Source organism: Physeter macrocephalus, chromosome 9 (genome assembly GCF_002837175.3).
Source record: "Physeter macrocephalus isolate SW-GA chromosome 9, ASM283717v5, whole genome shotgun sequence".
NCBI lineage: Eukaryota > Metazoa > Chordata > Mammalia > Artiodactyla > Physeteridae > Physeter > Physeter macrocephalus.
In genome coordinates this window covers 65,185,110-65,206,504 of record NC_041222.1, presented here as the reverse complement: position 1 = coordinate 65,206,504, position 21,395 = coordinate 65,185,110, and positions in this window count along the sequence as shown.

Genomic DNA, 21,395 nt, shown 5'->3' with positions numbered 1-21,395 from the left:
ATTATGGTATAGTGTGTATAGATGAAACAGCTGCTGAAGCTCATGGGAAACTACAAGATATATGTCAAATTATGGGTTTGAAAGGACCATTAAGACATCATTCATTCATTCATTCATTCACAAAACATGTAGTTCTTCCTCATGCTATTCAGTAATCCTTAATTATCCCAGACAGATGAGGAATATTGGAGGTTGTGACTTCCAGAGAAGTTGTTTCTGTTTTGTCTTCAGTAACTCATTCAAAAAAACCAACCAACTAAAAACACAACCAACCAAAAACTTCCTATATCTTAAAATTTTAGGAGAGACGGCAGCCAAACTTACTATCTTCCATTGCATAAAAGCCCTTCACCTACTTGGAAGACATGTCATAAAAATTTTCCTCACTGCTGCTCCTGAATGCTGAGTAAAATAAAATTTTTTTTTTTACCTTATAGGTTAATTTTTTCACTACACCCTACCTCTGACATACATGTTTAATGAAAATTAGAACAGACTATGAACTTTTATAAGAAAATTACTCCATCCAGTCTCCATTGAACTCTATTCTGTTGTGACTCAGTGAGCTCTCTAGATTAGTCATTTTGAAAATCAATCCTCTGAACCAAATTTCTGACCTCTCCTCTGTAATATGTCACTTTGATAGATTATGTTTTCAGAACCGTGTTGGGAAAGGACTTTAAAGATCCATCTAGTCCAAGGGTTTTTATTTTTTTTAATTTGGTATCCATTTATGAATGTCAAGGGAAACATGAAGTCTTGGACATTATTAATTAAAGGGCTTGGGTGTTTTTCTGTGCAGAGGGTCTAAAACTTTTATCAGATTCTCTAAAGGGTTGGGGACTCCTAAAAAAATTAAGAATAATTAAATAATACATCTCTCTTTTCCCCACCATTTTAACTTGAGCACTTTTACAGCTTGCCTGAGGTCCATTGTTAACAGTCTTTGGATTTCCTGTCTCGTAGGTGTAGCTCATAGTTGGCCAAAGTGAATTCCTACCAGTAACAGATGAGTAGGGGGCCTGGCTTCGTCTTTCCACATAGCATTGTCAGTACAACTGTCTTCGACATCGTGACTAAATAGACAGAAGTGGGTCTGGAATGTCCAAAATCCATTTGGATATCATTTTAATGTCCATAAGGGTATTAGGGCATAGGTAGGAAATACAGGAAAAGAATGTGTATTCTGCTGTTAAGACATAGGTCTTCAGACTTAAAAGAGGAGATATCAATATCCGAAGAAATATGTAATTCAGTCAAAGTGGTATAACCATCTGAGTGGCAGTTATAGACTCTAATCTGATTTAAAATTTAGAAATGATGTGACTAAAATCTTAGGAGCCAAGTATGTGACCACCAACTTTAGTTTGAAGTCCCTCATGTAGAGTATAAATAGGACTCAGGATGTCCTATGAGTTTTACCAACAAGAATCCAATGAGTGTCCTGGTCAAAATCATTAGTTGTGTTTATTAGCTGGAAAAGTTGTAATCATTTTTTAGCCAGAAAGGTTTAAAATTAAATATAGAAATATTTAAGAGAATCAAAACTTAACACAAGGAGCTTTTGTGTTAAAAAAGGAATCTGTGTGTGTTTGGTATTTAAAGTTTTTATAATATTTAAGAGAATTTGATCTGGTAGAGTAACAGATCAGTTTTGTAATTCCAATTTAAAATGTATAATTGAGTAATTGATTTAAACTTGTGGTTTTAGGTTGAAATATTACTAAATTAATCTACAGTGTTGGAATATTTAGAAGAACTTGATTCACTATGTTTATAAGTTTATTTGATTTAAGAGCTTTATTTAATTACTCAGGAAAGTTTTAAGTCAGACAATTGAAAGGAAATCAAATACATTAAATTTATAAATGAATTTTTAAGTGTTTGACGAGCTTTTAATTAGCTGTTTATAAATGAAGGTAAATGTTCCTCTAGGTCCTCTTAAAAGCAATTGCTAAAATTTACTAGATTATAAATAGAATTAAATTTGTAAGCTGAAATGAGAAGCTTAAGGAAAAACTAGGCTTTAAATATGTAACTTGAATAAATCCAACATTAATATTTAAAACCAAAGCACCATCAGACTAATTTTTTTTTTGAGCACAGAGGTCACCCTCAAGGACTCTAGAAACCTCACGTTTAATGCACACTTTTTGTTTTAAACAAGGATTGTTCTTCACTTCCATGGAGAAGCATGCATTCCTTTTTTTCCTAGTATTATGAAGTACTTTCGGTATTTTCCTTTTTCCATTTTTGATAATCCTATTTTTGCAGGGAAAGGGAAAATCGGGGCAAATGTGATGTTTGAGGGACAATTAAGAGTGGTAGGGATTGTGACAATCTAAATAATGCATACTAGTTGGCTAATTATTGCTTGGTGATTATCCCAGTGAATGCTAACATCTTTTGTTTTGTGTTCCATGAGAAGTCGGAAATTTAATATGAAATCTCTTATATGAAAAATGTTGGTACCAATTTTTTAAAATAGCTGGAAGTTGGGGGTAGGGTGGGAGCAAAAATCTACATCTGAGACTAAATTAGCTTGCAGGTCACTTGTTTTAGGGCTTTGGTATATAAGAAAGTGCTCTGAACAGTGATGTAACCTGATGTCAGCTGTCCCCTTGTCATTCTGTGCCCCAGAGAGATTAGAACTCCCTGACTTTCTGAGCATACCTAGAATCAACTCAGGCCAAAGCATTGGTAAATAATGTAGTTTCTACTGGAGATTTTGAGGAATAGGAGGAGAGGGAGTTTAAGGTATGGCCATACACTCATGTCACCTTAAAACACAAGAAAAACTGTATTACAGATCCCCCATTCCATATTTCTTTCCTCCAGTCTTTTCTACACAGCCGCTGTGCTTGGGGTGGGGAGCAGAATGATATTTTTCTCCTCCTCAACCTTCACACAATACCCAGTAACTTAGGCTTCTGTTTCCTTCCCTGATTCTCTTAGGGGTCTTCAAATTCCACTCCCTTTTATTAAGCAGAGCAATCCAGTTTTGTCCCACACTTAGCATCCTGGGCACTCAGCCGTACTGCTGCTGCTGCTGAAATGGATAGAAGTCCAGTGACCATTCTGGTTGCGGTTGAAACCAACAGATATCAGTATCTGAATGTTGAGCACTCATAGCTCGCCCTGTGGTCCACCTCCAGGTGCTGGCACTTGTCTCCTTTCTGACTCTTGTTCTTGTAGCAGCAGCTGTAACTGCTGCCCTTCCTACATCCCCTCGGCCTGTGCCATTTCCGTGCACACTGCACCTGACTTTGAGTGTTAGCGCCGGCTCCTCTTCTCCGCGATTTCTCTGCCCTCCCACCGCAGCCGTGAAGGCTGGAGGTGCCTGGCAAGTAAGGCCCTCCCTCCGCCCTCAGTTGGGGGTGAGCTCCAGTTGCCCATGCTGGTAACCAATTGATGATGACCCCTTGATTAACTTTCTTCCTTTGCCCTGTCTCATGTTTTTACTGATGTTTCCCCGAATCACTTCCCAGTTACATTCTGATCTCCACCTCTAGATCTACTTCTGGGGGAACCTAAACTATAAAATTAACCTGAAACCAAATGCCACTTTAATGAAATAAGTTAGGCATGGAATTTAGTTAGCCCTGAGCAATCTCAAGGGAAGGCATATGCCTTTCCTACAGAACTCTACAGAGTCTGGCACTTAGGCCCGGCACTTCTCTTACTCAGTAGAAAGAAAAACGTGCTCTGATAGTAGCCTGGCCTTAATAATGGGGCCTGGGTATTAGAAAAGGACGTTCTTCTCTCTGGAAATTTTGATTCAACAATTTGAATTCTAATAAATGGTGCCGACCCCTGTTTTCTAGACAACATCAATTCCCAGGAATCCCATCCCAACTTGAGGTAGAAGATAATGATGGTCTGGGTGAGAAGAGGGTTTCCTCTTTAAACCCTTCCACAGCTGTCTTCACACAGCTTCAGAATGGGGCTGCACTAATGGTTTTTTGCTCAACTCTATTTGGGGGCCAAGTATACTCATGGGCCTAATGGATGCTTACCAAGTAGTTCATTATTCCTCCGATCTGCCTCTAAACTACTTATTGGTGACTCCACCGCCCCCGGGAAGTTTGCTTGAGGGAAGACATTTAAAGTTTCTAACCACTGACCAGGGAGTGGCTTACTCACGCAAAGGATGCACGCTGACTAGGCTCTAATGCACAGATTGTAAAGTATTCATAAGCTTCCCCTTTGCTTCAAAACAGAACCCATTTCTCCATTTGGATAAGGTATGAGAGCTTTAAATGCCTCCACAATGAATCTGCTCACTTCTGGGTTCCAGTTGTTTCTCTCTCCTCCTTGGAGGGTGACTCTGGTGTGCTCTGCTTTTCTTAGCCATCTGTCCTTTTGCATTTGCTCTCGCCTCACCTCCCTGTCTCACTTTTCCCTTCAGCCTTGTTTACAATTCTTTTTCTGGAGGGTGGCTGCGGAGTTGACGTCCCAGGAAAAAACATTAAATATTCATGAGGAAGATGGTGCAGGCTTACGGGGTCTGGAAGAAGGCAAACTGAATACATAGTAAATGAAAAAATTTAAGCATATTAATTTTAATACTTGAACAGGCACTGGCATGTCTGTAGCCCCTCACAAGATGTAGTCTTCTGGATAGCCTGTGTTGTAGTTATTTTAGTCATGCATGATTTTTTCCCCGTCATTAAATTAGAAAAAGATTACCTCTTACAGCCAAAATAGCTCCCTTGGGTACTAAGTAATATAATTTATATCATAAATAGAATCAAAACACCTTTATTAGATGGTAGTGACTGGGGAAAAACAGCATTTTATTAACATTTTAGTATTGACTCTTTTATTACATTTAAGCAGAGTGGGATTTTGACAGCTACTGAGAGAAGTACTCTCAACTTTTATCCTTGCTTCAGCTACCTTGCTTGAAAGATGCTTGTTTTTTCTTTTAATGTAGAAACCAAACCGTTGGTGACAGATTCTTTTCAAAACCGCAAGGGCTACATGTTGAGTTTGTCTGAGATCTGGGCTCCTAGGGCTTTCTTCCTCTTAGTAGGTTCAAGTAAACAGGGCCACAGAGAGCGTAATGTGCAGAGCCCAAGGTAGAGGACCCATGAAGATACTTTTCTTCCTCCTTCCCTTCTTTCCTTTCTTTTCTGTTTTCCACAAATATCTGTTTAAGACCTGAGGATCCAGCAGTCAATAAAAGAAATCCCTTCCCTTGTGGGTCTGGAATATAGGAGGAGATGGACAATAAAAAATAAAGACACATGGTCTATGACATAGGGCGAGTCCCTCATTCAGCACAGGTTTTCTGGGCAAGTGCTGTGTTAGGTACCACCTACAGCCTTTACCGCGTGGTGGCTGGCAGTCATACTTAGACGTTCTGTCATGTTTTGCCCAGGAGATGACAAAAATAGGATATCAACTCACTTCTAGTTAATAGAGGGCATAAAAAGAATTACTGGAGACATTAAAGGTCATTTTTTTTTTTTTTGTAAGTGCCACTTACGAGAAAGGTGATCTTGGTCAAGTTATCGGACTTCCGCATCTCAGTTTGTTCTACTGTAAAATGATAACGGCACCTGTCCCTGCAGATTGTTGTAAGGGTTAAATGAGTTATTTTTGGTGTACCTCCAGTAGTGCTGCTGGCATGCAGTAAGTGACATACACATGTTAGCTTTTTGGTCTGCTCTCCTGCCTGAGGCTTGAGCTTTTCGTCTCTGTTGGGTTGGTTGGCTGGCTAGCTTCTGCTAAACAACTCCACTGATGGAAGTCGGAACCTTCTGAACTTTGCCTGCCGCTTTGCCTGTTAGTGCCCTTTCTTGTGTAGAGCTGACATCTCTCTTTCTCTCATGTGGCTTCTACCCCGTGGTCTTTCCCCTTGGGGATCAGTTCAGAGGAATTACAGTTCTTCTTCCATGTGATGCCCTCCTGATATTTGAAGAGTATGCATCATTTGAGAGTACTTTTCACTGGGCTAAATATCCCACGTCCTATAATTTTCTCTCAAAAGACCTGGTTTCCGAGTTAGTTCTAGTCTCATCCCAGGCTACTAGAAGGACACACACCAGTTCCTCCTTCATATCCTGTGGCTTGGGGTGTCCTAATTATCCTAGGTGCTCTCCTCTGATCTGTTTTCTCCTTGTCTATTATCTGTTATAGGATGGGATGTCCAGGTGTGTATGAATAGCCTACTGACTACTAGCTCTGCAATATACAAGTAATGAGATGGAAGAGGCCCTGCGCTCATAGAACTAAATTCTAGTGATGGAGACAGATAATGCTGTTTCATATTGGATGGGCAGGGAGGGCCTCTTTGAGGAGGAGATCTCAAGTGGAGAAGGAACCAACTGTGTGACTATCTAGGAAGGAGTGTTTCAGGCAAAGGGAAGAGCATGTGTGGTTACCCTGAGGTGGGAACGAGTTTAGCCATCAGATCAAGCAGCAGAAAGAAAGGCCATGTTGCTGGAGGAGAGTGGGCAGGCAGAGGAGGGGAATACACTAGATGACGGTCTAGGTCTCTGCTCATCATATGGGATCCTGGCCACAACTCTCCTCTTGCATCCGGAAAGTTTAGAGATTCTCAGGGTTGGAAGGGACATTTCCCAAACGCCCCAGTCTCTCTTCTTCACAGTACTCATACTCAGCCTTCACTCAAGCTGTACTTAGGTTCTTACGGTGCCCTCTGTAGCGGCACTCTAAACACTGGAAGTGCTTAAAAAATACGCAGGTGCCCATATGTAACTATTGCCAAAAAAAATTCAATGAATTGCCTTCCTAAAATGCTAGTGCCAGGTGCCCTCACACTTCTGTTCCTTTACGCATACTGTTCTCTGCACCTGAAACTCCTTCATCCAACTTGTGAACTCCTGTGCATGTTCTATAAAACCCAACTAGAAGGCACTACCACCTCTGAGAGGCCTTTCCCACTCTTTGTATAACCCAGCCACACACCAGTAGTTAGAGGAGCACTCTGTTCTCTCAGCACCTGTTCACATTTCTAGATTAGCCATGTGTGACTCTCTTGAAACTGGTTTATTTCCTTATCTCTCTCTGCTAGTCTCAAGCCTCTTGCAAGAGAAAGCTTCATCTTGTGCAGTTAACCCTAGAGTGCCTGAAACTTACTTGCTCAACCAAATGATTGATTATTGAACATTAACTGAAACATGCCCTCCAGGATTTGTCTAGCCTGCTGTTTCTCAGTGGGAGCATGATTTGCATGTTGGGTAGTAGAGTTATTTGTTGTATGGAGACATCCCTTGCCTTGCATCCCACCCCCTTCACTAAGTGCCTCAGTGAATTTCCAAACACCCCTAGGGGGCAGTCATGGCCCCAGTTGAGAACCATTGCTGGCCCATTCACTTATTTATTCATCCAAGCTCTGTGACCAGTGTACGTGTTTTAAGTAACACTGAGGCAGGAATTCATTGCTTCTCATTCTGCCCATCTTCAGTCATCTCTGTAGGACTCTTTTTCCTCATTATATCACAATGTGCCTCTCCTTATTACAGAACCAGACTTGGGTCTGCTTGCCTGTGCAGTCAAGCCAGTCTCCTGACAATCGGGTTGTGGTGAAGGAAAGTGCAGCGTTTAATGTAAGGCGCCGTACAAGGAGTCCGTGACAGGTAGTACTCAAAAAGCCCAAACTTCCCGATGGGTTTCAGCAAAGCATCTTTAAAGGCAAGGTGAGAGAGGGGCATTCCAGGGTATGTGATCTGCTAGTGCACAGTTCTCTGATTGGGTGATGGTGAGGTAACAGGACGGTGTCACAGGGGTTAACATTGTCAGTAGTGAGATGCCGGTAGGTCTGGGGGGTTCATGGTCATCAAGTAGTTAATTCCTTTCATTTGGTGGGTGTTTCAGCACCTGTGAAACAACTCAGGAAATGTGCATCAGATACTATTATCTAGGTACTTCAGAGAGGAGCTACAGCAGAGGATATGGGGAAGGGGTCTGTTCCAGGAAGCCCCACAGGGTCCTGCTTAGTTATATCCTAGCATCTAAACGTTGATTCTGGTATGACTGTCTAGTGTAATACAGAACATATCCAATCTTCTCCTTTCGTGATAGCCTTTCAACTATTTGAAGACATTTTTACTGCCCTCTGTGCATCTACAATTCTTCCTTTCTCTAAGTGAAAAAATACTGATTTTTTTTTTTTTTGACCATTCCCTATGACATGAATTTGAGTGATCTCAGCTCTTTGTGTCAGTATGCATCCACTTTGACTGTCAGGCTGTAATATTTTTACTCTACTTTCACAGTTGGCATTTTCTCCATTGTTTACAACTCAATCAGTGATAGACCTGCAAGGTGTTTGTGTGGGCAGTATTTTTAAATGCATCAGGTCACATAGATGTAGCCATAGCCAACTCTTCTTTGTGAAACGATTGCCTCTTTCTAGGCTTCTAGCACGTGGCAAAATGTTTAGCACCTACTGTGTATGCAGTGCTATGTTGAACAACACAGAGGACAAAGAGAAATGTGAAACACCACTGTTGTCAAAGAGCTAATGAAATCATTAGAGCAGTTTACAAACGTGAAGAAGTTAAAAGCAGTGGTATGCCAGTGAACATTTAACAACGGCTCTGTGGGTTGGGAGTGGAGAGAGAGCCTGGATTTGCGTTTGCTGATTTTTGTGGTATAAACTCTCCTGTCATGACTGATCGCAAGTTGCCAACGTGATGTCACAGCATGTGACGTTGGAAAGAGAGGACGGTAACCCTCCATTTTATACTGTTTCCTCCATAGACATATAACAGACCAAAAAAACCTGAAGGGCATCAGTCATAGTAAAATATAAGACAAGTAGCTAGGAAGTGTTATATTTTGAGTGTTTGCTACCTTTGCTTTTAATATAATTCATTTAATTATAATTTTATGTAATTTAAATTTTAATAATGGCTGTTTAATAACCACCTCTCAAAATTCCTGAAAATTTAACAGTTGGCTCTCATAAGCTGATGTGAGCTGACTCCAGCTCACTACTGGAAGTTCAATTTATGACACAATATGATGGGGCATTAGACACATGTACAGACTAAAGGGCTTGGAAATTCAGATAAGAAAATAGTCACTACATTTTGCGTTGAAGTAATCAGGAAGATTTTCCTGGAGGAGGTGGTAAAACTTGAAGAACACACAGGATTTGGATTAAGGAAGAGAAGGGAGAAACATTATGGCTTTGCAGTATAGATGAAGAGGGATAGCATCTTAGTAACACAACAGCTAATATTTCTTGAGGGCCTACTCTGTGCCAGGCATTGTACTACACACAAAAGTGTATAGTTTAACATAACTGTCTTAATTAGCCTCCTTTTAAAATGAGGAAGCTGAGACTTATGTCAAGAAACTTGGCTGAAGTCACACAGCTAGTAAGAGTTCTTTTGCATCTCATGTTCGTCTTGTCTGAGACGAATTTCAGGTACCTTTAGGAGAGGCGGCCACACCTGTGAGCATCCTCTAGCTTGCCACATCATCTGTTCATGCATCAGCGTTCATGATTATAGATGTCAGCTAGTGGTTGCAAATACTCTTAGCACTTAAACATTCCCATCCACGTTTTCCTGATGGACAAAGCACCAAAGAATGCTTTCCCATGGATATCACTGGGTCCTTTTTTTCGGGGCGGGGGGGGAGATGACATGTGACCAAAAACCCAGATGAAATTAACTTAATAAAAAGTGACACTTACTGGTCACAAAGCTGAAAGTACAGAGATAGGTCTAAGGTCAGGCGCGTCTAGACTCAGGGATTCACACACTATTATTGCGCCATCTCTCCTCTGTGTTTGGCACTGTCGTAGGCAGGCTTTCCCTTGGTGAGGCCAGATGTCTGCCCTCAGTTCATGCTTACATTTTCAACACTCTAAGTCAGGCAGAAAAGGGAAAGCAGCTCTTTCTTCACAGTGTGAAGAAACTAGGACTATTAGGCTGTACCTTCATTGGTGAACCACCCATTCCGACCAGGAGGATATTCTCTTCCCTCTTCCGGCCAAGAGTGAGTCACATGCCCTCCTTCACCCCACAATACACGATGAGAGTCAGGGAAGGATATTCATCAGAGGGAAATGAAGATGCTATTAGCTGAAGCTCATAATACCTATGTAAGGAAGAGAAATAGGGGACAGAGGAATAGACAGTCATAGAGGAGATGATGACACAGTGAACACAGAAATCAGAGAGAAACCATACTATGAAGACTAACGTAGAACATGTATCATCCAAATCCTTTTGCATTATAACACATACAGAACACAACTATATAGACACATGTAGAACACATATAACACAGAACAATAGCTCCTGTATGGGGAGAGAAAGTGTGCCCATAAGAGGTCATTTCTTCAACATTTTTGGAGCACCTACTGTCTGCTAGGCGCTGTGACAGTTCACATTCACAATCTCATTTTTTTTTTGGTCTTTATACTTAATTGAAGAGTAAGCTGCACGAATCCCATTCTGACATTATTTCTTACCTAGAGATGATGTTGTTGTTGTTTTTTATTAGGTAAAATTTTTCTATAGTTATAGACTAAACTCTTTTGAACTCCCTGGGCACAAAAGGTGTTATTTCTGTGTCGAATAATGACATCTCACTCATACAGCATCTCCCTTGACTTCTTATATCCTTGAAACTTTTCTAAGGAAATTAGTTGCAAAGAATCCTCTCAAAGTTTTGACTCTTGAAACCATTGCTTGAAATCAGAGTAGTTTATTGTTTTTTGTTTTTTTTTTTTTTTTTCAGTGGTATGCGGGCCTCCCTCTGCTGCGGCCTCTCCCGTTGCGGAGCACAGGCTCCGGACGCACAGGCTCAGCGGCCATGGCTCACGGGCCCAGCCGCTCCGCGGCATGTGGGATCTTCCCGGACTGGGGCGCGAACCCGGTTCCCCTGCATCAGCAGGCGGACGCGCAACCACTGCGCCACCAGGGAAGCCCCAGAGTAGTTTAAAATAATGAAATTTTAGCAGACTGTAGCTGGCCCTCCTTTTTCTTTATGTGACTCAAAATTGGCATATAGAAATTTATTAGGAAGTCTGTCTTTAGAAATAGTCAAGGCAAAATCTCTCTTGAGTCTCTTCTCTCTGGAAAATTCTGGATTCAGAGCTGGAGATAAAGTGACATAGTAAGGGAGAGGAAATTTACATTACTGTGAAATGGTGCAATTATCTTTCTTTCTGGAGTTGCTCATATCCACACATCCGCAATATCGAGCATTGTCATGAGGTTGGACTTTTTAGAAATAACCACTTGATTACTGTGCCTGCCTCTGTTCTGATGCTGTATTTTACTTTTTCTAATCTTAATCGGATGCCTCTGATTAAGTCAGTATTTTCTGGTGCACATGCACGCACACAAAACTTTAATTTGAAGGAGGAAATCGGATTATTTATCTTTGTTTTCGGGTTTCCAACTTTCTGGCATTCAAGCCAGAGGCCTGCCTTTGAATGGGGTTCCTGGGTTTCCAAGGCAATCATCAACCAGTATTCTGTCCAGCAGTCTGTCTGCTCACCTCCAGAATTAGTGGTGGTTCTGTTGTGTTTGCCCTAGTCCTGGAAGGAAGGAGGAAGAGAAACGATGAGTGGCCTAAGGGTTTTCTTTAAAGAAAGACTTCAGGGCTATGCTGGCAGCACATTTTAAAGAACTCCATCTAAGTTACAGTAATCACTTCTAACACTTACTAAGCATTTGGTGCATAGCAAATGCTGTGCTAAGTTATTTACTGGCATCCTCTGTTTTAGTGAGGGGAAGCTGTGTTGTTATCGTCCCATTTGTGGATGTGGTTCAAAGAGTGTAATTTGCTGAAGGTCATTGTGTATGTCTTGGCAGAGTCTGGGTTTGAATCTGGGCCTGTGTGTTCTAGAACACATTTTAATCACGATGTTGTATTGACTTGACTGGGGCAAACACTTATTGGCTTATCAGAAAATATGGAAGAAGATCCATTTTTATAGCCTTGGAAATTTTTGCCATTCATGTCTCTAAAAAGCTTGTTTTCTGCTGGATGAATGAGGAGAATTTAACTACAAACAATGTGCTAAGCACTTACACTATACCTGCATGCTCTACTGAGGGTCAATAGACTGGCTCCACTGAAATATTCCTAGAAAGAAACATCAGCTGAAAGCGAGAGGAGACAGACATGAGCCTTAACAAATTGCTCCACTTCCTTTTCTTCTTTTTCAAGTTCTGGATGCCTATATGCCCTTCTGATGAAACACCCTTAGAATCTAGTTTTGGAAATACCCTTAAATGTCATTGAGACCCTTGTGTTAGTTAATTTTATGTGTCAGCTTGACTTGGTGATAGGGAATAGTGCCCAGATCATTGTCAAACATTATTCTAGGTGCGTTTGTGAGGGTGCTCCTGGATGACATTAATATTTAAATAGGTAGACTGCCGGCCTTTGGAGTGAAACTGTACTCACCCTGCAGATACTGGGATTTGTCAGCCTCCATAATAGTGTGAGCCAATTCTTGATAATAACTCTTTACATTATACACACTCACACTCTGTTGATTCTGTTTCTCTAGAGAACCCTGGTTAATAAAGACCCTTAATGCAATTTCCTCTACATAACTCCATGCCAAGAGATCATTCAGTCTGTGTGTAATCAGAAAGCATTTCCCACTCTCCTGGCTCAGGGGGAAGTGGGGTTGGTCCCGTTCAGCTCTGCCAGAGTCTAATGGTTTGACCTTCCCTTTCCAGCCTCTACCCTTTCATCTCTGGAGCTGAAAGCATCTAGGACACTGTAAGGCTGTAGTGGGAGTGAGTTTTCTCATGGGCTGTGTCTTCGAGGCTGAGCAGAGACTCTGGGCGTGGGTGGGCTCTTCTGCTGGGCATCTCTGTGCTTGCAGTGCTGGTGCTGGGGGTCCCCGAAGTGGGCAGCAGGCAGCACCCTGAGGCATAGGCAGTGTGTGCACCTTGTTCCAGGGGAACTTGTGCCATCTGTAAAGGTGGACTTGGTTCTTACCTGTAGGGTCTCTCCAGGGGAGGGGCTGTCATCCTGGACTGCACAAACTCAGCATTCACGAATCTCTGTCTCCAACTTCTGCCCAAGACATGGTTTTATTTTCTAATGTGAGTTTTGCTGTTGTTGTATAGGCTTTTGGAATGCAAATGCAAGAAAGGGCTCCGTTTTTCTCCGCTCTCTGGTCCTTCTGTGAGGCAGTGAGCACCGGCCACCTGGCCCAGAAGGGTACAGAGAAGGAAGGGTTAAGAAGGAAAGGAAAACTCTTGGTGGTGGGCTGAGGAAGTCAATTAACATTTCAAAAATACCATCTTTACATCTGCTTCAGGGCAAAAATGTAACCAACTCCTTTTCCTGCTTCCAATCCAGGGAAGACCCCTTCAATTTTTGGAATGTGGTGTTAGCATGAACTCGGTTTCCTCCAGATTTAACGTCTCCAGTTCCTTTCTTCATTCATTCTTCAACTATTCATTCCCATGTGACATCCATTTAAGCCTCTCTCTTGTCCTGCCTGATCACTTTCTTTGAATGTGCTTCATGTCTTTTTTAAGATTTGTGACTGAGACTGGCACCACCTGTGGTCTGAACAGGCCACGTGCATAATTTCAGATGATTTCTGTTTCAGTGATAAAAACCACCCAACCCCTGCAGTGCCAGTGTGCTTGCGTGTATGTTCGTGCGCACACACACACACACACACACACACACACACACACACACCCTCCTGCTGTAAGTTAGAGCAAAAGCAAACGCAGGATATCTTCCTGCAGCTTCACTTGGTCCCCAGAGTCTCTAATGGGTTGGCGGGCGAGAGGCATGCAGCTACCAGGAACATTGTCCGCTTAAAGTCAGGTCCTGCAGGATCCAGGAAGCTTAATTTTGTGCTGGGCTAGACTTTATATCGTGTCTGTCATCCCCATTTAGAAAGAATTTACATATTCACTAAAAATCTCTGTGTATAATTCTGCCGTTTAAGGGGATATTTGCAAACTTTAAGCTTGCTGGTTGCGGAACCAAACTCAGGTCGTCGGAGGGTTCCATTCTCACCTGGGGAAAAAAGCAGTCAGTGTGCAGATTTCTGGGCTGTGTCTCTCTGCCCTCCACTCTCCAGCATCCCGGAAAGCCCATTCATTCACAGCACCATGGAGCACGTTATCGCACTGTAGCAGTGGCTTCACGTGGCTGGAGAGAGGTTTGCGTTATACAGTGTGCCCTGGTAGACCTGGCTTTGCCAAACAGCACAGAATTTAAAGCTGTTTTCTTGTATTTTTCCCACTCCGCATCCCTTAATGCCCAGGGTTTAAGAACATAAGAATTCTGATTAAAGTTTTTCCAGAGGATTGTACACCTGGGCATCTCTGTCAGTGTGAGAGTACACCCACCACCCACTTTGGAATATAACGGGTCATGCAAGACTGAACACACAAAGGGACGACGGCCAGATCATGTAAGAGAACTCTGACCCCCATCCTCCACAGCAATTGGCCCATTAACGTCAGGACTTGGTCAGTGACTGCCAGTTCCCCTATTTTTAACCCATTTCCAAGTCAGGTTCAACCAGAGAAAATCAAATATACTTTTCAAACCGATCAGGTAAGATGCTCTGCTTCTGGTTAGCCCACCTCCAGCCTCCCCATGCCAACAATCTCCAGTCAAAGCATACCCTTTTCTTTTTTTAAAAAAAATAAATTTATTTATTTTATTCATTTATTTTTGGCTGTGTTGGGTCTTCGCTGCTGCACACAGGCTTTCTCTAGGTGCGGCGAGCGGGGGCTACTCTTCCTTGCAGTGAGCAGGCTTCTCATTGCGGTGGCTTCTCTTGTGGAGCATGGGCTCCAGGCCTGCAGGCTTCAGTAGTTGTGGCACGCGGGCTCAGTAGTTGTGGCTCACAGGCTCAGTAGTTGTGGCTCGCGGGCTCTAGAGCGCAGGCTTGGTAGTTGTGGCGCACGGGCTTAGTTGCTCTGCGGCATGTGGAATCTTCCCGGACCAGGGCTCGAACCCGTGTCCCCTGCATTGGCAGGTGGATTCTTAACCACTGCGCCACCAGGGAAGCCCCCGTTTTTTTATTATAAAGCTCTCTCACTGCCTTCCTGTCTGAGTCTCTGCCTAATGCAAGTGATGGTGTATGACTCCTTACTATACCGAGCCTGTGTTCTCATTTGGGCGGTCTTTATTTATGTACATTTCATTATTTAATCCTCGCTACAACCCTGTGAATAGACTATTACTACTGTCTCCGTTGTTCTGATGAGGCATAGAGGGGGTAAGTTATCTGCACAAGATCAAACCACTACTAAATGATGGATCAGGATTTGAATCTAGGTTTATAGGCCTCCTAAGCACATATATTTAAACTGGTACCTCTTGCTGTTTGTTACTCTGTGAGCACTAAGGAGCCATGTGTTGGTATCTGCTGTCGGATTCGTAGGAGCTGAGATTTAGTAGAAGATCTTGTGATTTTTTAAAAATATATGTCTACTTTAGGTTCTTCAGGCTGGAGATGGGTAGCTGATCACCAGCCTGGTACTTCCCTCATGATGTAGACTTGTGAAGTGCCATTCAGCTGGGACTGCCATTTCCCAAGGTTCATGTGTCTAGCTGAGGGCATGTGGCTATTTCTGGCTAATGGAATGTGAGCCTAAGTGATGCGTGTTCCTTTGGAAGAGGTGGTTAAGTTTCTAATAGGCCATGTCCACCTTCTCTTATCCTTCCATGGAAATTGTGTAGGGTCATGTCACAGGTGCAAGCAACAAAAGCTGAAAGGGTAACTGAATTGCTGAGTTTGTACTTAAAGGAGATCCACCCAGGAGAGCTACCAGGCCAGGGATATCCCCATTGGACTGGGCATAAATGTGAAATAAATGTTTTTTCTCTTAAGTCGTTGAAGTTTGGGGGTTCTTTCAGCAGCCAGCCTATCCTGACTAATATACTTCTCCTTAAAAATACTTGTAGGCAGAAAGTTAGGCCCTCAGATCACTTTCTAGAAACAATTAGATTTCATTTGGATCAGTAAAATGTCCATGCTGATGTTTCCGTAAAAGCATTTGTAGACTTTTTAGCTTGTAGAGCTTGAAGTGAACAGTAGACTGTTGCACTAGGACTTGACATTGAATACAATTGATTGCAGCCACACCGGGAGCAAGACAGACAAGGTAAATAAATTATGAATTCTGGGGGAAAAGAGCTTGCAGTAGCTGCTGTTTCATTTCCCTTTTAACCCCCTGTGACTATAAACATGCTTATAGATATATTTTATTAATCATTGTTTTGATGTATTTGGATTTTGCAAGTGGCTATTGTAGCTAAGGGATTTCTGTACACCCCTGTAGCTAATCAGATTAAGGACACGAATGCTGTGGTGACAAACTAGCATATGTATGAAAAGACAAATGGAGAAGCTCTCCCTTACCAGCACTTGTAACTAGCTGTTTGTTTAAAATAACAGCTTTAGACCTCTTTCCAACTGTGCTGTCCTCACTTCTGGCTACAAATGATGGACTTTAGATTGAAAATTGCATGAGAGATACTTAACAAATGGATATCTTTCAAGGGACATCAGAATAAAGCACTTCAAAATTTACTTTATGGTACTTGAAGAAAGATAGCATTGGTACGATATATTGAAAGAGCCATAGCCACCAGAACCTTAAAGGACCTGTTCATTTTATAAAGAAGGAAAGGCAGAACATCTATATCATTAATGGCACAGCAGGCTTTGCATGTACAGGGAACAAGATAGGCTTTGCATAAACTCAGCATACCCACACAAGTTCGTGTGTGTGTGTGTGTGTGTGTGTGTGTGTGTGTGTGTGTGTGTGTGTGTGTGTGTATTTCTGGTTTATTTCTGTCCTGTACTTCATAGGGTACAGATAGTGGTAACTACTAGTCTCAAACTTTGGTTCTTTTCAAAAAAACCACACAGATCCCAGGAAGCTTGATGAGATCACTTTTCATTCTGATATCGTCCTTCCTAGGCAGTCATCTTGTGGTAGTGCCTTTTGCTATGGAAATACCTTTTTTATTTTCCTATTCTTTTTGCTGTGCCTTCTTTACTACTTGTCTGTTTTGTTCACTGTTACATCTCCAGCACCCAGCACCCTGCCTACCACAGAGAATACATTCAGTATTTGTGGAATATATACAAGTGTGAGCAAGGTGACTGGAGATGACAGGGGTTGGGGAAGTCTTAACATTTAAACAGAATATGGGACTTGGGGTAAAATGTGAAGGTTGGATAGATGTGAGTACGTAAAGAGGAGCAAAAGTATTGCAGGTGGGGAATGGAACACACCCCGGGCTTAAATCTAGGCGTCAGGAATGATTTCAGGATGTTTTCTGAACAGTAAGGAGAAGCTGGGGAGATAGGGTGGCAACATGGAAGATGTGTTTCATGGCCGAGTACTGCTTTCGGATGCCAAGCATGAATATAAGTATGGAAAATTCATTTAAAGTTTTAGGATAGCCTTGTTTTAACTCAAAAGTCGTTGTAAAATGTCTTTTGTGGGTTAGTTTTACTAGTTATGACCACACACTTTCATTCCTGTGAGCCTGTATGGTTCATCTGCCTTAAATTCTCATTAATACTACACATGTAAAACCAGACTCTAAGAGCATTTATTGGTTTTATGTTCCCAAAGAAAAGAATAGAAATTCATTTGTCACTCAGCCATTGTACTTTCCCATTCCTAGCCCCAGGACAGAAAATTCTTAGGAGTCAAGAAGTATTTCCTGGGACGGATGTGGTTATGTCAGGCACAATTTTCGTGCTTCTGCATGGACCAGCATTCAGTCACTTGGGTTCTGGGGTGTCCAGTCCTGGGGAGAGCTGGAGGAGCAGGGCTGGGTCTAAGACATCATTCTGATGGATGTAAAGCCAGCTGCAGTGGCCCCAATCTGTGTGGGGACCCAGATGTTTTATGGTCCATCTCCCTGCTGCCCACCAACTCCTTATGTTTAGAGAAAAAGACGCTTTTCATCGATCACTCTCCCATAAAGCACTTACTTGTCAAGTTAGGGGTCTTATCTCTCTGCCTTATTTCCTTCTTACCCAGAAGCAAAGGAGTAGGTAGTCTCTCTGCCTCAGCTCAGCTATCTTGGCTCGCTTAGGGAGACTAATTTAATAAATCAGAACATTCTTCCACCTCAGACCTGTTTTCCAGCAATTAATAACAATAATTACTAATATGTATTTAGTCATTACTAAATGCTTAGAAGCACACTAAATACTTTACCTGAGTTATTTAATTTATTCTCCAAGAACCAGGTATTTTTATGATCCTTAGATCCAGAGACTGTGCCCTGAGAGTTAGGGAACGTGCCCAGTCTTACAGAGCCAGTGAGTGACACGGTTATCTGTGGATTCATGGTATGTTTTGATCCAAACTACAGTCACTATCTAATGCTAGCCTTTGCCTCCATTTTTGAAGGGAATGATTCTCATATTTAGGCTAAAATCTTCATGGTTTTCTGTTGGGCCTCCAAGTTTAGACAGTCACAGACCTAACTTTAAGAGAGATCTTTGGCAGGGATTATTCAGGTAGAACTAGGAACACTACAAGAATGTGGTGATCTCAGTAGCCACTTACCTGATGGCCTGGGCTCAAATCCCAGTGTACCGTTTACTAGCTCTGTGACTTACACCTGATTTCTCATCTGTAAAAATTGGGATAATACTTACTTCTCAAGGGATGTGAGGCTTAATTAAGATACTATATGTAAAGTACATAGTACTGCAGCTGGCACACATAAGAGCTCTGTAGATTCTATTAATAATTTCCTCCAAAGTGTACACAGTTTGAATTGACAAAGATGGAACCATTTTCCTAGTTCGAGGGTGTGCACTGCCTCACCTTTTTTTCTTTCTCTGAAAGCATATGTTGGAGTGCTTGGTGGTCTAGATAATAAAGGAACGAAGCAGAGTGGACAGGTGCTTCTAACCTGGAGAAGAGACTGCAGGACTGACTGAATAAATGTATTGTCATATATTTGTGGGAGGAAATTTTAAAATAAAGTATATTTGGAAACTGAAGTTAAAAGAGGGGTCATAAAGTGCTGAAAGGACTTCTTTGTGAACCCTGACCTTCTCTGGCAATGCTCTTATACTTTTAGAGTCACAGAGCAATTGGTAGTTGCAGGACAGCTGGGAGCATCTGCCCTCCCAGTGCACATACACACACAGTTGTGCATACAGTTTTGGGGTTCACAGAAACATCCTGTAAAGCCCATTCATGTGTTTGCTCTCAGGCTATTATAAAGGCCTGTGGGACACTGATGATTCTTTTCCCTCAGGATCCTTCCTCAGTGGTGATGAGGGAATTGGAGGTTGAAGACTGAGGAGGAGTTTTGTAGTTAAAAAATAGGTGTTCTGGGCCCAAGATGGAGCTGCTCTTGCCTGAGTGCTACTTCAGCAAACTGAAACTTAGATAACTTTCACGTCCCTGTAAGTGCTCTCCTTGACCAGAAACGCAGTAAATCCAGCCAGCCAACCCCCAAACACCAAGCCAGCTCTGGGCTCTATACTTACTTCCTTGTTCCTTATTCTTTATCCTGTGAAAGCTTCCTGCCTTCTGTCCCATTTTGCAATTTTCTGGACCCTTGGGGATGGAGACTGCCCACTTCATGAAGTGTCAAAGTTTGTTTCTATCACCTAAATTGTCATCTTTAGTCATTTTTAACAGAGGGGAGGTCATAGCAGTAAAGGGGATTTCACGGATGAACTTAAGAAAGAGTGAAAGTGAATGGTGGGGTGTCCCAGGGAATAGAAAATAGGCTGAGACTAAATGAAGAATGTTTTTGATATCGTGTGAAGGAATTTTGTCTCATCCTTATGTCTGGCCATCCTCAGAGGATTACAGGCCTGGGATGGGGCAAATCGGGGGTGGGGAGGTCATCCCGATGTCCCTACCAGAGCTGTAACTGGAGTAAGCTACATGTTATGATTTATATATAAGGTTTGGTGTGGATTAAGGATTTTATAGCTTTAATGTATTGGAACAAAATCTGTTATAGGCAGAAGAGACCCAAGAAAATTTTAAGACAAGGAATTGATGTGAGGCAGTATTTGAAAAGATAATGCTGGCAACAAGACTCAACCAGGATACCAGTCAGGTGTCAGGATGAGTCTTGCCTCTGGATCCACACTGTCCTGTTGTGCGGTGGTGGAAATGCCTCATAACTGTGCTGTCCAGGAAAGAAGCCACTAGCCACATGTGGCTGTTGAACCCTTGAAATGTGGCTGGAGTTATGGAGGAAGTGGGTTTGTAATATTACTTTTTTTTTTTTTTTTTTTTTTTTTTTTTTGCGGTACACGGGCCTCTCACTGCCGTGGCCTCTCCCATTGCGGAGCACAGGCTCCGGACGTGCAGGCTCAGCGGCCATGGCTCACGGGCACAGCCACTCCGCGGCATGTGGGATCTTCCCGGACCGGGGCACGAACCCGTGTCCCCTGCATTGGCAGGCGGACTCTCAACCACTGCGCCACCAGGGAAGCCCATGTAATATTACTTTTAATTAGTGTAAATTTGAATAACTATGTCAGGCTGATGCCTACCATATTGGACAGTCCAACTCTAGATGGATGGTCTACGTCCCAAAAGGATGCAGCCCTCCCTACACCTTGATTTTAGCCCACTGAGACCTGTGTCAGACTTTAGACCTGTGTCAGACTTTAGACCTGTGGAGCTGTAAGATAATACATTTCTATTGTTTTAAGCCACTAAGTTCATGATAATTTGTTATGGCAGCAGTAGAGAAGTATTAGTTATAACGCTCGAATGGCATCATTAAAAGGGCTTTTAGAGAAACAGTATTTCAGTCTGCAAGCTGCCAACTGAGACAGTTTTTTCCTTTTTGGAATTATGTTTCTTTTCTGGTGATCTCAGTAGTCTACGGTCATTACATAAAATTTGGAGAAAACACAGGACGTTATAAAGAGGAAGAAAGCAAGTAACTATGTCTTCCTTTCTGGAGGTTGATACTAATAATAATTGGATATATTCCCTCTTAGTTTTGTATTCATATTTTTATGATGGTGGAGATAATAATGAGCTTAGAGTTGTTGAATGACTATTATGTGCCAGGCCCTGTTCTAAACATTTTTCTTATACTAAGTCAGTTAATCCTCATTGCAATCTGTGAGATAGGCAGTTTTCCCACTACACAGATAAACCAACTGAGGCAAGAAGGTACATATACATGTATGATACATTGTATATCTCTATAGGACATTGCAGAGCAGCGCATCTGTCTCAGGCACTAAATTTCAGGGCACAGCTTAATCCTATGCTATACTGCCTATATTCTGAATATAACCTTTTTTTTTTTCTTTTTGCGGTACGCGGGCCTCTCATTGTTGTGGCCTCTCCCGTTGCGGAGCACAGGCTCCGTACGCGCAGGCTCAGCGGCCATGGCTCACGGGCCCAGCCGCTCTGCGGCATGTGGGATCT